Source organism: Phascolarctos cinereus, unplaced genomic scaffold, assembly GCF_003287225.1.
Source record: "Phascolarctos cinereus isolate Bilbo 61053 unplaced genomic scaffold, phaCin_HiC Scaffold_5;HRSCAF=322, whole genome shotgun sequence".
NCBI lineage: Eukaryota > Metazoa > Chordata > Mammalia > Diprotodontia > Phascolarctidae > Phascolarctos > Phascolarctos cinereus.
Genome location: NW_027555958.1, coordinates 360,991,802 through 361,010,400, shown reverse-complemented (window position 1 = coordinate 361,010,400; position 18,599 = coordinate 360,991,802). Strand labels below are relative to the sequence as shown.

At 40.0% G+C, this 18,599-nt stretch overlaps 2 pseudogenes; both read right to left on the bottom strand.

Moving 5' to 3' along the window:
- Nucleotides 1–7,577: 7,577 nt before the first annotated feature.
- LOC110205449 (mitochondrial calcium uniporter regulator 1 pseudogene) lies at nucleotides 7,578–8,382 on the bottom strand (annotated as a pseudogene).
- Nucleotides 8,383–8,828: 446 nt separating this feature from the next.
- LOC110205447 (transcriptional repressor p66-beta pseudogene) lies at nucleotides 8,829–10,590 on the bottom strand (annotated as a pseudogene).
- Nucleotides 10,591–18,599: the final 8,009 nt, after the last annotated feature.

Sequence of the window (18,599 nt, the reverse complement as noted above, 5' to 3'; positions counted from 1 at the left end):
AAGGGAGCCTTGGTCAAAGCATAAATTCTTTTATAGAGCTAAAAACATTTAAATGAAAGATAAACAATTTCTTTAAAAAAAAAGTCCATTAGAGCATAAGGTGATTCATGGAAACCATCAAATTGACTGATTAATGGATGTCTAGTTTCTGACTAAAGCAAGATAAAGCAATTCAGTTAAAACATTTGAAATCACTTTCAAAGCCACCTCCTCCTACCCATATATGTGGTTATTTGCCTTAAAATTTCTAATCTTTCCTTCCCACCCCCTTGACCTACCCCACAGGGACACATGAAATGTTGGTATTACAGCCAAATTTCTGCAAAAAATGGAAATGCAATAGAGACTAAAATATTATGCTACTAGGTTAATGATATGCCTATCTCAGACAATTTCTTGTAATTGATATCTGTGACCAAGTTGGCTATAGATCAAACAGTGCCCAGGATAAACCTCAAGTCTGGGTTTTGGCTCTGATTCTTTAACCCACTGACTATTCCATAGCTTATGAGCTGCTTGACCCCAAAGTACAGATTTATTGCCATTGTTTGGGCTGATTTCATCTGCCATTTATAGAGGCCCCCCTGACTGACTGCTGAATGTCAGTTACAATCTTTAGGCATGTACTCAGAAATGTTGTCTATCAACATCAATTTGCAGAGACATCATGGTGCAAGAGAAAGATCACTAGATTTAAGGTCAAGGAACCTGTGTTCCAATATTACCTCTGATACCTACTATTTGCGTGAAATTGAGCAAAATGCATAATCTTCCTCATCTGTAAAATGAAAATATTAAAGGAAAGGGCCCTTCAGTTTTAGAGCTGTGGCCCTCATAGTATATAGCCACATAGGTCCTCTCTATATGATCTTAAGTAGATTTTTTTAAATGATTTTTATTCCCAACATTCAATGATTTGGACTAGTATTATGTTAACCATTTCTCAGATAAAGTTGTGAAACTTGCAAAAGACAATATCTCTCAATTGTATAGTCTTTTACTCTTTGACAAAACATGCTTGCCTCAATTATCCTGTTTGAGCCTTGTGGAAATAGTAATACTTTCTATCAGGTTATGTTTCTACGGGAATAGTCTTTGGGATGTGGAAAAAAAAATAATTACTGTCTCTCTCCCCAACCCCCTGAGCGGTAGGGATCCAGAAATGCCATAGGAATTAACTTGGGTAAATGGCAGTGAGTAGGTCATTCAGCTACATGCTACTTGACTGTATTCCTGTGGATCACAGATGTCATGTGGGATCCATAGGACTATAAGACTATCCATAGAGTTAGGACTATAAGATAATTTATGTATATTGATACATAACTATAAGCATATAGGACAACTATAAGCATATTTACATGAATGGTGGCAGAACTGATCTCATACAAAGATTCAATGGATTCAATTCAAAAATGGATTCAATGGATGCGTCACACACAGATTGCCATACAGATGATAGAGGATCTGGATTTCTGCCCCTGGCAAATCTTTGTTAAGAGTGAATCAAAATTAGCAGTCTGCAATTGGCTTTTTTCTAAACATTCAGAAGTCTCAGCTCTGCCACTTTTTATCTATGTGAGCTTGAATAAGTCACATAACCTCCTGATGATTCAGTTTCCTCATCTGTACAATGGGGATGATAATAATTTTACTAACAGCATCCCCAGTATTTACTTCAGAAGAGTAGGCTGGTCCTCCTATTGACACGTTTACTAGAGCTCAGCACATGGTCATAGTATTTAAGCATGATCCAGTCCCCATGTTTAGCCTCAAAATGATGCAGATGGTCCCATGGCGGAAAGATAAATAAGGAGAGGTGTCAGAATGCTCAAGTTTTTCTCTCTGACAGTTTTTCATGGCATAGAGAATTGAACTAGAGTCAAGAGACATGGGTATTTTTACTTGTCTCCATCATAAACTTGCTTTCTGATCTTTAGTGAATAACTCTCCCTCTCTAAGTCTCAGTTTCCTTTTCTAAAAATTGAGGAAAGTCTAGCTAATTTCCTAAGTCATTTATAATTAGTATGCTTACAATAATTGACTATGGGACCCCTTGATGTGGAGGAATGGGTTTAAGATTAAGCCTGTACTACAAAACCATATGCTCATGCCAGCCAAATCTCTAGTTTGGTACCCAAATGTTTTCTGTCCACAAAAATAAATGACTGGTTCGACTGTATTCCTTTTTTTTTTTTTAATTTTGGAGGCAATGGTGGTTAAATGACTTGCCCAGGGTCACACACCTAGCTAGTAAGTGTCTGAGGCTGGATTTGAACTCAAGTCCTCCTGACTCCAGGACCGGTGCTCTATCCAGTCTACCACCTAGCTGCCCCTTCACCGTATTCTTGACAGAGTCAACTGATTGTGAATGGATCCCCTTGGCAATGCACAGATATTGCATTCCTAGGATCCTCTTTTATTCTCCATGCATTAGTTGCAGCCTGTGACTCAACCATTCTTCATTCTGGCCTGACACATGTCCAGTGGCACTATAAAACATAGGAATGAAGCGGAAGGAATCTTTTTTGCCCTCTAGGCTCAAATCTAGTGCTTTCCTGCAAGGATGGGGCAAATAGAGTATAGACCAAGTTCCCATTCACCAAGGCTGTGTTTACATGGTACTGAAACTACTGTTGGAAAAATAGAAAATTAGGCCAAACCAGTTATTTGGCATTATTCAGACAAAAACAAATAGTTGCCTTAATTCAAACAATATTTGTTTTTACTGAATTGACTAGTCATTTTGGAGTTGGAAGCTACCTGAGAAGTCATCTGGTCAAATAATCTTTTTAGACAGGCTCTGTTTTTGGATTTTGTCTCCTGTGAACTTCTGAGTGCTTCAGATGCCATTATTCTTCTGACAGTGAAGCTAGTTTTTATGGTATTTAGCTTAGGTGACTATATGCAGTCAGTTTTCTCCTCCTAGCTTTTCAATTTTAAGCCCTTTTAGTTAGATCTGCAAGACACCAGAGAAATACATTCTAACCAATCTCAGTTAGATGTACTCCATCCCTGGCCAGGAATTTGTCATTCCTCTATTCTAAGCCAAGGTCCAGAAATCCAAATCTCATTTTGGGGATCTATCTTCTTGCCCAGTTATTCACTTATGAGTATCAGTGATTAAAGTATTACCTGTGACCATTTAATTTTTAGTTTCCTACCTAAGAGTTAATCTTAGATATACTTTATAAATTCTTTATGACAGTGTCATTTACGCTCATGTGGATCACTAGTAGTGGGTAATAGTTATTTGCTTTGATAAGTCTAAAATTATATACCTGTAAAATGTCAATAATAAGTCTTGAATTCCAGATGCATGGAAAGTGCTTTGTAAAACTCATGGTGCTATAGAACTCTGAGATGTTATTACTCCACACCCTCTGACATTCAGAGAATGAAGTATGACCATAGAGTAATGAGACTTGGTATAACAATGCTGTTATTTCTGTAAACATATTTGAAAGCCTGATTTTGGAATTACCTCACAGCCAGTTTATGAGCTACACAAGAATACCAGTCTCATAGGAGGCAGCATGGCTCAGTTGAAACAATATTGGATTTGGAATCAGAATATCTAGCTTGACTCAACCCTAGCTTGGTGTAACCTTCAACAACCTCTCTATTGCTCGGTTTCCTTATCTATAAAGTAAGGAAAATAGATTAGACAACATGGAAAGTCCTTTTCAGCTCTAAGTCTATATTCCTAAGATCTTAGTCACAGTTTCTTTTTGACCAAAAGTGATATCACCCAGTGTGATCATTTTTCTCATTCACCAGATTGACCTCTAAATGCCTTTTGGTTGCTTGTGTACAACAAAGTCAGATGAAGTCTGATCACCAATGCATTTCTTCAAAAGAAATGCCATAGACTTTTAAGATAGTTGTTAAAATGGGGGAGGGAGGGCTCTAGAAATTTGTGAAGCAATGTCAGTGACTTTTGGGGAAAAAAATGCATTGCCTCCCCCAGGGACTATTTTGAAGGGTATATACTCATTTGCATGTAAAAGTTCAGCTACATTTCTCTAAAAAAATCAGTGCCATTATTTCTAGTCATTCCTAACCTTGCATAAATCTGCTCCCTACTAAAGCGTCCTATTCCTAATGAGTTCACATCACCTTCTGTTCACCTGAATCTGCTAACAATCAGGATTTTTCACTGATGGATTTCTCAGAAATGGCTCAAGCTCAAAGGTTCAGAATTCTATTTTGGAATTCTCCAGAGAAGAGCAGAGAGAAAATTTGTAATGGTAGGGACTTTCTTCATTAATTAAAATCTGTCAAGCAGTTGGCAGCTGAAAGGGGGAGCTGGAGGTGGGGGAATCCTGTGGTTCACCACTACATTCCTAAAATTCATAAGCACTATGGAATATTTCACTGTAGGTCCGCCAAAAATGGAACTAGACTTGGGAAAGAAAGGAAGGAGCTGTTTGGAAATGGTAGAAATATCAGAGGGGAAAGCAAAAGAATCCATACATTCAAATGTAGGAAATTTTAATATTGACTGAGAGGCAATTCTTCATAGAGTTGTTTCCCTTTAAAGGATCATTTTTTGACTCATGTTTCCATTTGTCCCCAAGGTATAGGATTTTTATTTAGAAGAAATGATTCATTGAAATTTATTTTTTTTTTACTGTAACAAATGTTTTCATTTCATTTTTATTTGCATTCTAATGTCACATTACTCCTGGGCCATAAGCTTCTGTTTCTTCAGTTTCTCCTGGGATATCTTTTTCTTTTCAGCAATCTCAGCTTCTGGTTTAGGAACAATTTGTTCCTTTTCAGTAAGTATCATCTCAATATGGCAAGGAGAAGTCATGTATAGGTTGATTTGACCATAAGCCCTGTAAGTACACCTTCAAATTTTGAGAGCCTTGTTAACCTGGATATGCTCAGTGACAAGAGAATCCACATCCAAACCCTTTAGTTCTACCTTATTCTTTGCATTTTTAAGCACATGCAGCAAGAATTCAGCACTCTTTTGGCGCCAACCACCCTGTGTCCAACCCCACTGCTTAGCTTGGGCATACCTGCCAACTCCATCATTATATAGCCTGAAGGGACCATATTGTTTCTTCAGTGTGACATCTTTCAAATACTTGGTAACTTTTCAGATATGCATGCCCTTGATAGCGTGGGCTGTTTTCACTGGTGTTCTTGAAGTGGACCCAGAGGTTTGAACCCCTTGACTTGCATGATTTTGTGGGGTTCTCTGGATCAAGACAGTACTTCAACATTTCAAATGATTAACTAGGAGGGGGTCAAGGGAAGAGAGGTGAAGATTTCTTCAAATGGTCCTTCTTACCAGTTGCTGGTCTGTCCCTCAGGACAAAGCAACTATATACAACTATATATTCAAGGGCTGTTGTTTGTATTGGTGTCAGGATTCCCTCCAAAACTGGGGGTTGCAGTCCCTTTATAACTAGGCAAATGGTCTCTGAGAGTGGCTGAGGCTGAAAAATGTATTACCCTGCAGCCAAACTGGTGATGAGACACATTGAACTTAGTTATCATAATAATAACTACATTTATATAGCACTTTAAGGTTTGCAAAACCCTTTACAAATAGTATATCAGTTGATGCTCACACCAACCCTGGGATACAGGTGCTATTATTATCCCCATTTTACAGGTAAGGAAACTGAGGCAGAGAGCAAGTAAATGACTTGCCCAGGGCCTCACAGCTAATTACTATCTGAGGCCAGATTTGAACTTAGGTCTTGCTGATTCCAAGTCCAGAGCTCTATCCATTGGGCACCTAGAGGCCTTTAAACTGGTTCTCAGACAAAAAGTCCACTATCTACCATTAGACCCCCATTTAAAATCCTTCAATTGGGTAGGGCCTACCAGAACTTCCACTCTAATGGCAGAGCCTTAGAGAATCCAGTGTTACTGCCATAATGTCATGAGACATTGGAAAAGGGACTTTAATGAATGCAAATCATCTTTAAAAAGTAATGGAAAGTAGCACTGGCCTAAGAGACCAAAGAAATCAGGCTGGACTAAATGAAAATCAGGCAATGGATTTAATCACCTTCTGAATATTTCCTCTCTAACTGTGGTTATGAGTCTACAACAACTAGTTGAAAGTAAAAGACAATAAATCGTTTTTCCTTCTATACCATGCTGACATATTAAACCATTTACTACACTAATATTTTTATTTAATCTAATACTTTAAAAAATTCTACTGATGTGACTTATTTTGCCATTCTGCAGACACAGTTTTTGTCTCTTTGGCTGATTTTTCTTCTTGTTCATTAAAAAGGGAGTCTTTCAGACTATTTCAACAGTATTCCAATTGTTTTCCCTTCTTCCTTTTTCCTTACTCCAAATCAACCTCCACTCAGCTGCCAAAGTGATTTGCCTAAAGCACAGGTCTGACTGCATTACTCTCCTGTTCAATAAACTCCAATGACTCCCTATTACCTCTAGAATAAAAACAAAAACAAACAAAAAAGAAAAAAAAACCATCTTTCTTTGGCATTTAAATCCCTTCACAACCAGCCCCATCCTGTCTTTCCAGCCTCATTACACACTACTCCTCTCTATGTCTTCTTCAGCCACACAGATCTTGCTGTTTCTCATGCAGGACATTCTCATCTCTAGGCCTTTGCACTAGCTGTCCTCCATTCCTGGAATGCTCTTTCTCCTCACCTTTGCTTCTTGTAGTCCTTGGATTTCTTCAAGACTTAGCTGAAATCCTGCCTTCGCATTAGGTCTCTCCTGTCTCCCCTACCCTAACCCCAAGACAACCTTATATTGGTTTTGGAAATGTTTTACAAATACTTATGCAGTACCTCTACTTACAAATATAGACCTACATCCATCCATGTCCAGTGTCAATGGAAAGAGTGGATACAATCTTTAGCAAACAATAGTAGTAAAGCACACAGAGGGAAAGGGAATTCATTCCTTTTGTACTCTAAGGTCCTAACACTGCTTTCTTGCTGGCAGGTGGCTCAGAAACCTTAATCTGTTTCTCCCCACAGCTTAGCACCCAATGATAATCAGGGTTAATTTCTTTTTTTTTCCTTTCTTTTTTCACTCATAAAGCCACCACAATTTTTTAATAGTAAAATTTCTTTGTTTTGTTTTTTGTGTTTTGTGTGTGTGTTTTTGTTTTTGTGGTTTGTTTGGTTTTTTGTTTTGTTTTTTTCTGTCGAGGCAATTGGGGTTAAGTGACTTGCCCAGAGTCACACAGCTAGTGTTATGTGTCTGAGGCTGAATTTGAACTCAGGCCCTCCTGACTTCAGGGCTGGAGCTCTCTCCACTGGCCCATCTAGCTGCCCCCATAGTAAATTTTCTTAAAGACTAAGTATACGAAAGGTCATTATCACCTTGGTCAAGGTGAGTTGGTTCTTCAGTGGTATCATCCTCACAAATGTACCAGTGAGATCAAAGGATAGCAAAAGATAGAGCCACAAAATGGATTTCCTGACACTTTAAAGATGGTTATATCATAATGTGCATAAAAATAACATAAATAAAAATCAAATCAAGATTAAAATTTGAAATGAGGAAAAAGTAATAACCTCATATTCTTAAGGCAAATACAGGTCCTTTTAAGGAGGCACTTAAATGAATAGATGATAAAATACCAGAGCTACAGTTAGGCATGTAAATACAGAACCTGCTAAATATTTAATACCAAGCTTGTGTGACTCAAGCATGGTCTTCAGGCCAGCAACTTTAGTGTCTATCTTTCTGTCTGTAAGTACCTGTTGTTGTGTCTGCAATGTTAATACCTCTGATCTCATTTTAAGTAGCTTCCTTTCATTCAACGAATACAATTCTTGCACTCTGCTCTTTTCTAGATTGAAATTCAATTTATTATCTCCCTGGACTTTAAGTATTTCATCCAATATTCGCGTCAACTGGTGGAGTTCTAGTGTTAATTTCTCATTTTCTGCTCTGGAGGTTGAAAATTCACTCTTTTCTAAAATGACCCTATACCAGCAATCTAAGACATTTGCTGTGCAGTGATTTCCTGATACATCTTGGTGACCATATCCTGGCTGACAACCTCCATGCTGCTGTTCGTGATTTTCAGTAATGAAGAGACGATGATTTCTCCTTGAGTGGTAAAACCCTTTTCTTCCAGAAGAAGCACCACAGCATGGGTGTTGAAGTAGAGCTTCTTAATCTCTGAAGAGGTGAATGGACGTAGCGTTTTTGCTTCTTGTTGTAACCTAGCAAAAATGTTCAGATCTCTCCTAGAAAGAACCGACACTGGGAAACTACTCGGGTGAAGGGGGCCGGCGACGCGGCATGACTTGCACCACCGCGACTGGCCGCCGCTGCCCAGCCCAGTGCCCAAGGGGACCGCCCCAGGGCATCGGCCGCAGCCAGCGGCAGGCGAGGAGGCTTTCTGGTGCCCACTCACCAGGCTCCTCTGCCAGGCTCCCCAGGATTAATTTCTGAATCCGCAGCTGCCAGACTGCATCCTCTTTGAAGCTGCTTCCTTCTCTTAAGTCACTATATGCATTTCTCTGTTCTCTGATGGATTCATTGTTTCCTACTGAGTGAACAATTATGCTACAAAACATGATAACCAATACGATATGGGAAGGTAAGAAAATTCCTTCCTCCCATCTCTACCTTCTGATAGAGGCACAAGGTTCATTCACACTTCCCAAAGTTGCAGTTTATCTCTGTCTCCAGACCTACCAGGCTTAGCCTTTTTATTTTATTTTGTTTCTTGATTGTGTGTGTGTGTGTGTGTGTGTGTGTGTGTGTGTGGTAGGCACCAGTATGGGACAGAAGTCGGGGTCAAAAGTTGGGGGGGCAGAGGGTTCAGGGTTGGGGCAGGGCAGGTGGAATAGGCGTTATTTCTGTCCACTGATGGACTGTGACACAGACCAGGGAGGGATCCTGTCTGAAAGGTGCTCCCGCTGTCGGTCTGCCAGGCTAGGTGCTTTGTGTCCCCCGACGTCAGTGTTCAAGTAAGCATTATTAACACCTGGCATGCCAAGGAGGCCTCCTGACACAGACAGCTGGTGTGCCTGTGCAAAATTGGAAAGCAGGGAGCTGGCAGATGTGGGGATGTCATGCCGGAGAGTGCTCGGGGCCGGTGGAGCCTGCCGGAGCGTTTGCTGTCTCATGATGGTCTCTTGATTACTGACACTGGACACAGCTGGAGCCGTAGTAGGGGAGAGGGCTGCCTGCTGCAGTAGTTGCTGTTCAGTTTCCTGTTCCTGCTCTAGGGCTTTGACAAAGGCATTCTTCAACCGATTAGTATGCTTAGCCTTTAGAGCTGCCTTCTGGTTGGAGGTCAGGCACCGCTCACACAGAATCTTGCCATTCTTCTCTTGCTTCCAGTGTGGGGTAAAGTCTGTGCGGCACTGAGCACATACAAATGGCTCCACCCGCAGAAGTGAGGCACAACCTGTGCCTTGACCGTCAGTAACACTCTGCACCACCTCCTCCAGGCCCACCATGGAGATGAACTCGCGGTCGGCTGCACGGGGCAGGAAGTGGAGCAGAGGAGCAGGAGGCTTAGGGGGTGGGATCTTCAGAAGTGTCTTTTCCATTCTCTTACAAAGGGCCAACTTAGCTCCTGCTTGTGAATTGGCTGCATCAGTCATGGCTCTGGGACTGGGGAGTGGTGAAGACCCTCTGTTAACAGTCCCTGGCTGGCTGTAAGAGGCAAGGTTCATATAGATGGCAGAGGACGTGGTGCGCTGGCAAGGGGCAGAAGAACTTGACTGCTGCTGGTTCATCTTGGGTGTGGTGGTGCGCGAGAGGCCAGGCTTGGGTGGCCTTTGCTGGTCCTGCAGTTGGGCAGGGTTTGGTGCAATAAATCGCTGTGACATCAGCATGTGTGGGAGGGTTGTGTTGGTGGCAGAGCGGATGACGCTGTGCCCTGGCAATGTTCTCAGGTTTTGGGGATCCACCCCCTGAACACGAGGCCTGGAAGGGAGCTTGGACTGGCCCTGCTGTCCTACATGGGCACGAGATGGATGGATAATTGCTGCTGCATTTCGCAGAACAGGGGTCTTCTGAACTACATTATTCTTCTGTAACTGACTCTGCCTTAGTTTCTTCAACAGTACCAGTCTGGCTTCCTCTAGATGTAGCTTATCTCTCAGCTGCTTAATAAGCTGCCTCCGCCCCTCAATACCTCTCCCCTTAAACATCTCCAAATTGGCTACTTTCAGTCTGTCTTCCGTTTGGAAACTGGAACGAGGACTGGAGGCTTCATTGTCAGAAAGGATAGTGATGTCAGGGGAGGAAGCCAGCCGTCCCCGGTCTGGCTCACTTCTCCTAGCACTCATATCTGCAGGCTCATCATTGCTACTCTCCTTGCCTGGCCTTCTAGCAGTCCTGTTATCTCCATACGGCCTCAGGTTCCCCTTAAGTTTTTTCCCCATAGCCCTTGCCACGGCCGCCCCCATCGTGTTTAGTAGGTAACTCACGGCGCATCTCAATGCCTGCCAGGTCCTTCCTTTTGAGAAGTGCTAACATTTTTAATCGCTCCACAGCTTCATGTCCTTCCATCTTGAGTCTCTTTGCCAGTTTATCATCACGTTCATCTGCTCGGTCCAGCCTTCGCTTTAGCAGATTCAAACGAAGGGCATCTTCTGCCATTCAGTCCTTTCTGGCAGTGGCGGCGGAACTCCCGGCTTGGTCCGTCTCAGGCTGCAATGGAGGCAGCAAAAAAGGAAAAGGCGGCGGCGGCGGCGGTATGGACTCCAGGCCCCCGCTTTCTGGGCCGGGGAGAAGGGAAGGGGAGAAGAAAGGGCGGGCCGGGGTGGATGGCGGGTGGAGCAGACACTGTGGTACAGACGGGATCATTAGCGCACCCGCACCACGCAAACAAGGACGCTGATTAGGCCCAGGCTTAGCTTTTTAAAGGCTGTTAGGGGTGTGGCCAGTCTTCAGCCAAGAAATGCCAAGTTTACACTTTGTTAAAGGATAACGTCAGAGAAATTGCTTTGCACGTGTTAACTCATTAGTACCTTCTTTCCCTTCGTTAACTATCTCTTACTTTCTATGATTGCATCAGCTGAGCTGGTAAAGAGTAAGGGGGATTGATGACTGGGAACCAAATCCTTCCCATTCTATTCACAATAACTGAATCTCTTGAAAATGGTAGCTTTATTCAAATTCACACTAGCTGACATTTTAATTATATGTAAAATACAGTACTATTTTCCAGCCCAATGGAATGATGCAGTGAAAATTCAAATAATGTGACCACTTCATTGGATTTGCTACGTGTGCTAATTGAGAACTAGATGTAGGTAGTGTAACTATTATTTTCCCCATTATGGAGATGAAGAAAATGAGCCTCAGAGAGGCTGAGTCGATTGTTCACATGCCTGGTGAATGAATATTAGAACTAGGACTAAAGCCTATGAAACTTGAGTACTTTTTCAACTACCACAAGCTCTCTTAGAAAGGAAAATAAAATGTAAGATACTGTTAATTCAAGGAGCTTAGTTGGCTCAGATAATTCCACCATTATCTATTTGGCTCTGGATTGGGTGCAGGTCCCTTGGTTGATACTGAACTTTCTCTAGACTCCTCCTGCCAAGTCACTGGGTTACATAAGGTTAATTAACTACATTGTCTGCTTTGGTCTAGCCCCTTTCAAGGCAATCTGGCTTGCTTTTGCCTCTTCCACTGTTTGCCATTCCTGGATACTATTCTACCCACTGTGCATTTACCCTGAATCCTTTCTCATTGAGTTTCCTTTCTTCTCCTCACTTTCTATAACATTGGTGAGTAAAATCGTGACACCCATTTCCCTCAGTCTTTATCTGAAGGTTTCCCTTCTCAGCTGGATCTCTTTTAAGTCTATCAATCTATAGGATATAAAACAAAACCAAAACAATCAATTGTATGAAACATGAGGTGACACTTCAGACTCATCTTGGGCAGTCCATTGTTTATTGTTTGTTCTTGTGTGATATCTTGACTTGCACTTGAATTGGATTTAAGTGAAGCAGAGTTGTGCAAAGTCATCTGCCTCATTCTCTCCTCCAGAGTCCAGGCTACACACTAAAAGCCATTTGAAAAAGATTAGTTATCACTAGGTAAGTAATAAAAAAAGAAGTTTCTACATGTAGGATCATGGCTATAAACTCTTTGGCCAACCTTTTGTGTAGCCAGAGATGAAGCTGAGGGAATGGCAAGAGGGGAGGGAAGTTCTCCTGGGCACATCTTGGAAGACAGGGCGCAAGGATATGTTTGAGAGGCATAACTTGAACTCCCATATCCTTTTCCTTTTACCCGGATCCTTTTCTTTTTTTACTTCTTTCATTGAAAAAGAAAGTGGGAGCAAGAGTGCATTATGACATTGAGATGTGATTACTAGTTTTTGTTTTTGTTATTCAGCCAAAGATAAGGTTTATTAGAACATTGATTGAGGTGGATGAGATTTAAAGAATTTGACATGTTGGCCAGACTTTTAAGGAATCTTAAGCATTTGTATGGCTAATGCAAACAGTCCAGATTTTAAGAATCTGAGCACCTTAATAGAGACAAGATGGACCTTACAGAAAGACTGTGGGAGGGATCTAGGAGTGGCCAGTAAGCTGGGGTGAACAGAATTCTAGGTTAAGTGGACCATGTGGCCAAGGGAGAATGGAGTCTAGATAGGATTAAGGGGGGGAAGTGGCCAGGGGCAATTGGGAGGTAACAGAATAGAATTTGGAAATTGGGCATAACTAGAAAGAAAGGCCAGTTGATAGGATTATAGCTTCAAGAGAAAACCAGAGATTTGACTGGGTGGGAAAGTCCAAGGTTTTTCCTTTTTGGGGTCTAGATCCCAAAGACATGGGATCTTTTTAGGGATTCAGATCCCATCCCCATCATTCTCCCCTCAAACAAATGAAACCCAAATTTTTTGGGGGTAAGGGGTGAAGGTCTTCACTTCTGAAACTGCTTCCTGCTGGCAAGGGGCATAGAGCTGTCCCTGCCTCGAGGAGGTCCCAAAGAGGAGGTTGATTGGAGCCAAGCTCAGGCTGCATCCAGGGGATGGTGGGGGGACATTGGCTGGTACCTAGTGTTTTCTACCAATTCTAGGTGAATGGCATGTATTCTGGAAGACACAAATCTGACCGAAAAAACTGCAGGGCCCATATATAGGGAGAAGTAAAAGTGTAAGAGCCCCATTAAAATCATTTACATTTGACCTGCAGGATTATCTGATCTCTCCTTACTTTTTCAACAATTTAAGTAACACTTTTGCAGATAGAACTTTTCCACCCCTGGGTTCAATAGTTACACAAATGAATTTGCCAGAGACTGACTTTCACTTCAATTATCACTGAAATTCTCCTCCCCAAACCAAACTGAAGATGTTTCTGATTTAATTTCAGTTGTTTGGGGTGTTGAATGACTACACATTCAGGTCAAAAGCAAGCTCTCACACAATTGCATTGTGCTTATATCTTTTGCTGTCTATCTGCTCTGACTATAGAAATTTGCTATGAAAGAATAAAGCAGGGACAAGATTTAGGGCCCAAATATTTCAGGATAAAACATCTTGAATTCAGATAATTTAGTTTTCCGACCATGGAGTATCAAGTCCACCTCATACCAGACTCAAGAATAGCCAGGTAGATAGCATTCCTTTTCAAAGGAATGGGGAAACTGAGCCAGGAGCATCTCATTATAGACTGAGGCTAAAATTGTTCTCTCAGCTTTCCTTAATGCTGACTTCCTGCCAGTATCACATTCTTTCTGAGTAGCTTGTGGCATTTCTCTCACATAGGGGATTATTGAATATTGATGGATTATTATGATCCATCAGACAACTCAAAATAAAATCCCATGAGCTTTTACCTCAAACAGCAAGTTTCACTAATCACAGTTTAGGAAAAACTTTTCCAGGATTTACATCTCAGATTTAAATTTGTCCTGGTGTAAAAAGCTGATCTTAGAGATTATTTCTATATACTTGCAAATTCTCAGTAAGCCAAAAACCAAACAAGTTTTTGGGCAAGTTTACACAGCAAAACAAAGGCCTTAATTTCCTCATTTGAAAAATGCTGAAGCTCTGCTTCACTTACAAATAATTTGAAAAATTCATAGGATTATAGATCTAAAACTGAAAAAGACTTCAGAGGTCATCTAACACAGGTAGTTTTTCAGGCAGGATTTGAATTCAAGTCTTCTAATTCTAAATCCTTTCAAAATCTAATATCTAATTCCAAAATCCCTTTCCACTGACACTGCTGGACACATAAAATGCTTGGCCTTTCTCAGAAGCATTAGCAAGATCCTTTGGGACATTCTGGATAATTGTCTGTCCAGCCACAGAATCTGAAAAAGGGCTCAAGCCTAGGCATAATCATGGAAACTTGTGAACCAGATATGCGAATCTGTGGGCAGACTCATCTAGAATTCCCCAAGTATATCTCTTCTTGGAAAGGATGAGCTGTAAAGATAGAGATAGATAGACATATAGATAGAAAAATAGAGACAGAGACAGGATAGCAATAGATTTCAAGATAGAAATGATTGAGTTGGAGATACAGATGGTATATAAACATCTAGAAATAGATACATAAATACATATATGCATATATATGTGTGTGTACATATATGTGGGCATTTAGAGAGAGATAAATATGGATATTGTGGGCTAAATATACCATTATGGCACTTCTCACGTGAGAATTCTAAGAGCCATGTAAATATAGTATTAACTTGTTTGCACACAGCTTGCAGTTACACGGATTTTGATTTTTGTGGATCAAACCCCACCTCTTAAAACTTAACAGCTATATACAGAAAAATAAACTTGGTCTGCAGTTAGTCTGTGGTAGGGGCTCTTAATTATTTTTGTGACTGGGACCATTTTGGTCATCTGCCGAAGCCTATGAACCCCTGTCTCAGAATGTTTTTTTTAATATACAAAATAAAATACATAGGATTATAAAGGAAAACAATTTTATCAAAATGCAGTTATTGGAATGTTTTTAAATTCCCAGTTCATTGACCTTGGGTTAAGAACCTTGGCCTATAGAGTCCTATTTGCTGATTCCAACATCTAAAGAGATATTCTATATTTGAGTGCAAGAAACATTAGGCCTGGTCTAAAAAACAAACAAACAAAAACAACTAGATTCATTTTTAGTCAAAAGGTTTAGTATCTGCCTTCTGCATTTCTAATTCACTCATATCCAGTAGAATGGAAGCTCTTTGAGGGCAGAGACTTTTCATTTGTCTTTGTTCTTAGTATAGTAACTGGTGTATGGTTAACATGCTCAATAAATCCTTATTGAATTGAAGTCTAAATGTGGATTAAGGGAAAAAATTGCATCCCACCTAATACTTTGGGGAAATAAAAAACAAATCTGGGTCTTCAAGCAGGGGCAAAATGACCAGTAACTGGGGATGTCATATGACAGATTCCTTTGGTGCATACGCTGTATGAGATGGCCACAGAATTGCCCTTCAGCCCCCAAATTCTATGATTCTGACAGTTCAAAAAATGTTATCCTCACCTTCTTCTGATATCTTTGCTAATACTAGTTGCAACATCCTCAGACAGTTATTCTGTCTACTACTTGTGTGGTATGGGGTGGATGAATATTTTTCAGCCAAAGGTGTTATGCAATTGAGCATCATGATCATAGCTGTGGTTTAAGCTAAACTAAAAAGCTGCTAGAAGTCAAAATGACCACTCTCTACCTTTATAACTAACTTGCTTGAAATTACTTATTGATTTGTGGACCCCTCTCTTCTATTAGAAAGGAAACTAGAATAACACAGAAAATCAGGTAACAATAATAATAAATATTTACCATTTATATGGTACTCTTATATTTGCTAATACGTATATCATGTATTTGTATATACACACATATACATATTTTATATACACATATGCATGTATATGTGTGCGTGTGTGCATGTATACACATGTACATATACACATATGTGTATATATACACACATACATCCACTTGATCTTCACAACAGTCCTGTGAGGTAGATACTATTATAATCCTATTTTATAGAGGAGGAAACTGAGGCTGAGAGAGATTAAGTGATTTTGCTTAGGGTCACACTGCTAGCAAGCATTTTAGGCAGCATTTGAACTCTGGTCTTCCTGACTCAAAGGCTAACAGTCTAAGCACCGTAGTAGCAAAAATGGTAAAATATAATCAAAAGAGCATCCAAAGATATCAACGAGAAGGAGAGTGATATAGTGGATAGCAGTGAAGTCAGGAAGATTGAGGAACAAGTTTTGCCTTGGATATATACTAGCTATGTGCCCTAGGCAATTATCCAAGTCTATGAATTTTGTATCTGCATTAATGGAGTAAGCGTCCACATCCTGAGTTAACACAAGAATAAAATCACAGGTTGGTATTGAAATTTTAAAAAGTAAAAGCATAATAATTGTAAGAATAGCTAACTTCACTTAGTTATCTCATCAATTTGATGAGTGTTCAGAGATATATACCTTTGTTTGAGACTTTTGAGAGCATTGCCCTGTGCATGGTATAACCATGACAACTGTCATTTGTTGGGAAGACTAAGAATATCTTCTGATATAGTCCCAGCGGCTTTAGTAAAGGGCTTTGGGCAGTGATGATAAATACTTAACCACTAGATTTCTGTACATATATACATACATATGTATGTCCATATATACATATAAACATGTGACATTCAAGTTTAATCTGCATTATTACCATTTTCTCCACTACTTTCTTAAGTCCAGACAATCAACAAAGCAATAAATTAAGTTCTGATTTGTATTGATTGCCAGTTTCCAAGGTATAAATGCTCACACTGAAAATTTAACCACCAACTCTCATGAACTGGTGCCAGCATAACACTGGTTACACTATTCATGGTGCCTATTTTATCTATGAGAAAACTGAAGTTCCAAGTGGGTGTATGACTTGCTCACTGTCCCACAGCTTATAAGTAGAAAAATCACTATTTGAACCCAAGTCTTTCTGATGCAAAATCCCACAGCTCAATTAACTGTTGCTTACTGAAATGACATCTACATTTGGAGAAGGATTCTATAAGTCAACGTCTATAAAGTGCTTTGATATTTCCAGATGGAAGATTTTTTTCAAGCATGATATGTTATTCTATGAGCAATTAATGACAAAATTATAATTCTTAAGTGCTTCAAAAGACCTGGATTCCTTCTGCTGATATACACTGCAGCTTATCTGTACCATAGTAGATCATTCTTCCTGATTTGCTACATTTTTTAAAAAAAGACTATTCCCTCCTGTCCATCCTTCTGATAATAAACCTCTCTAGACTTAGCTATTTTGGTCATCATCCTTCTGATAATAAACCTCCCTGGACTAAGTTGTCCACTTCTGGTAGATACATATATAGTCATTATCCTTGTATTTGCAGTCTTCTCCATTTGTCAGAGTTTATGCTACGTCAGAATAGCTTTTAAGAATCCAGGGTCACGTCTACACCACAATGAGACATCTGGGAAGGACTTTAATGAGGTGTGTTGGATGGAATGTGGCAAAAAGCAATCAATGCTATTGCTGCATTCCAACCAGCACAAATCTTGCTGATCTCAGGGGTGTGCTGGAGACAACTTGAATAACTCATGAGACTCAATTGTTAAATTTGTGGTGTAAGCATTTATACCTTGGAAATTGGCAAATGCTACAAATCAGGACTTGGTTTGTTGTTTTGTTGACTGTTCAGATTTAAGAAAGTGTCGATAATTCAGATTGAACTTAAAAGTCTATTATATATGTTTTCAGAGAACTGGTTGTTAATCATTTGTCAGAGTACTGCTAGGTGAGCTCCTTTAAAATGGAATGACATTTGAGTACCAAGATTACACGGGTTTTTTTTAAAGGTAGAGAAGAAATTGTGGATGAAGGAGAGTAGAAAATATACAAGCTTCCACTTTCCCCATAATTTCAAGAAACCACCTCTAGCCACTGGAAAGTGCCAGAAATATTTCACAGAACACTGTCTTATGGCCTAAAGCAGGGTTGAGGAACCAGAGGCCTCAAGACCACATGTGGCCTTCTAGATCCTTGGGTGTGGCCTTTTGGCTGAGTCCAAGTTTTACAGAACAAATCCTTTTATTAAAGGGATTTTTTTTCTGGGAAGTTTGGATTCAGTCAAAGGGCTGCACTTGAGGACCTAGAGGGCCACATGTGGCCTGGAGGCTGCAAGTTCCCCACCCCTGGCCTAAACCAGCCCCATTCACCCTTCAGGTTTATAGTTTTCTGCAACTGCCTGTACAGCATGATTTGTTTCCAAAAAAGACATTTAATTTTCTGATTTAGACACAGACAAATTTGGCTAATTCACCCTTTTTCCTCTCATTTTTTATTGCTCATCAAATTATCTCAATCCCGAATAACAGAAAGACAGTTATCATTCAGTGCCTTAAGACAAGCAACTAACATATATAATTACATTATTTATTAATATTATCATTTTATAACTGAATTTTTAAATTTAAAAGCCTAATATTGAACATCGGTATGACAACCTAAACTTTTTTAGTAATTATTTTTAATTAACTTAATTTCAATGAATAATTTCTTTTTTCTTTTTACTTATAACTATTACTAGCTAGCAATCCACTTTCCCCTCCACTACTATCCCCAAGTAGTTCTCAGACAACA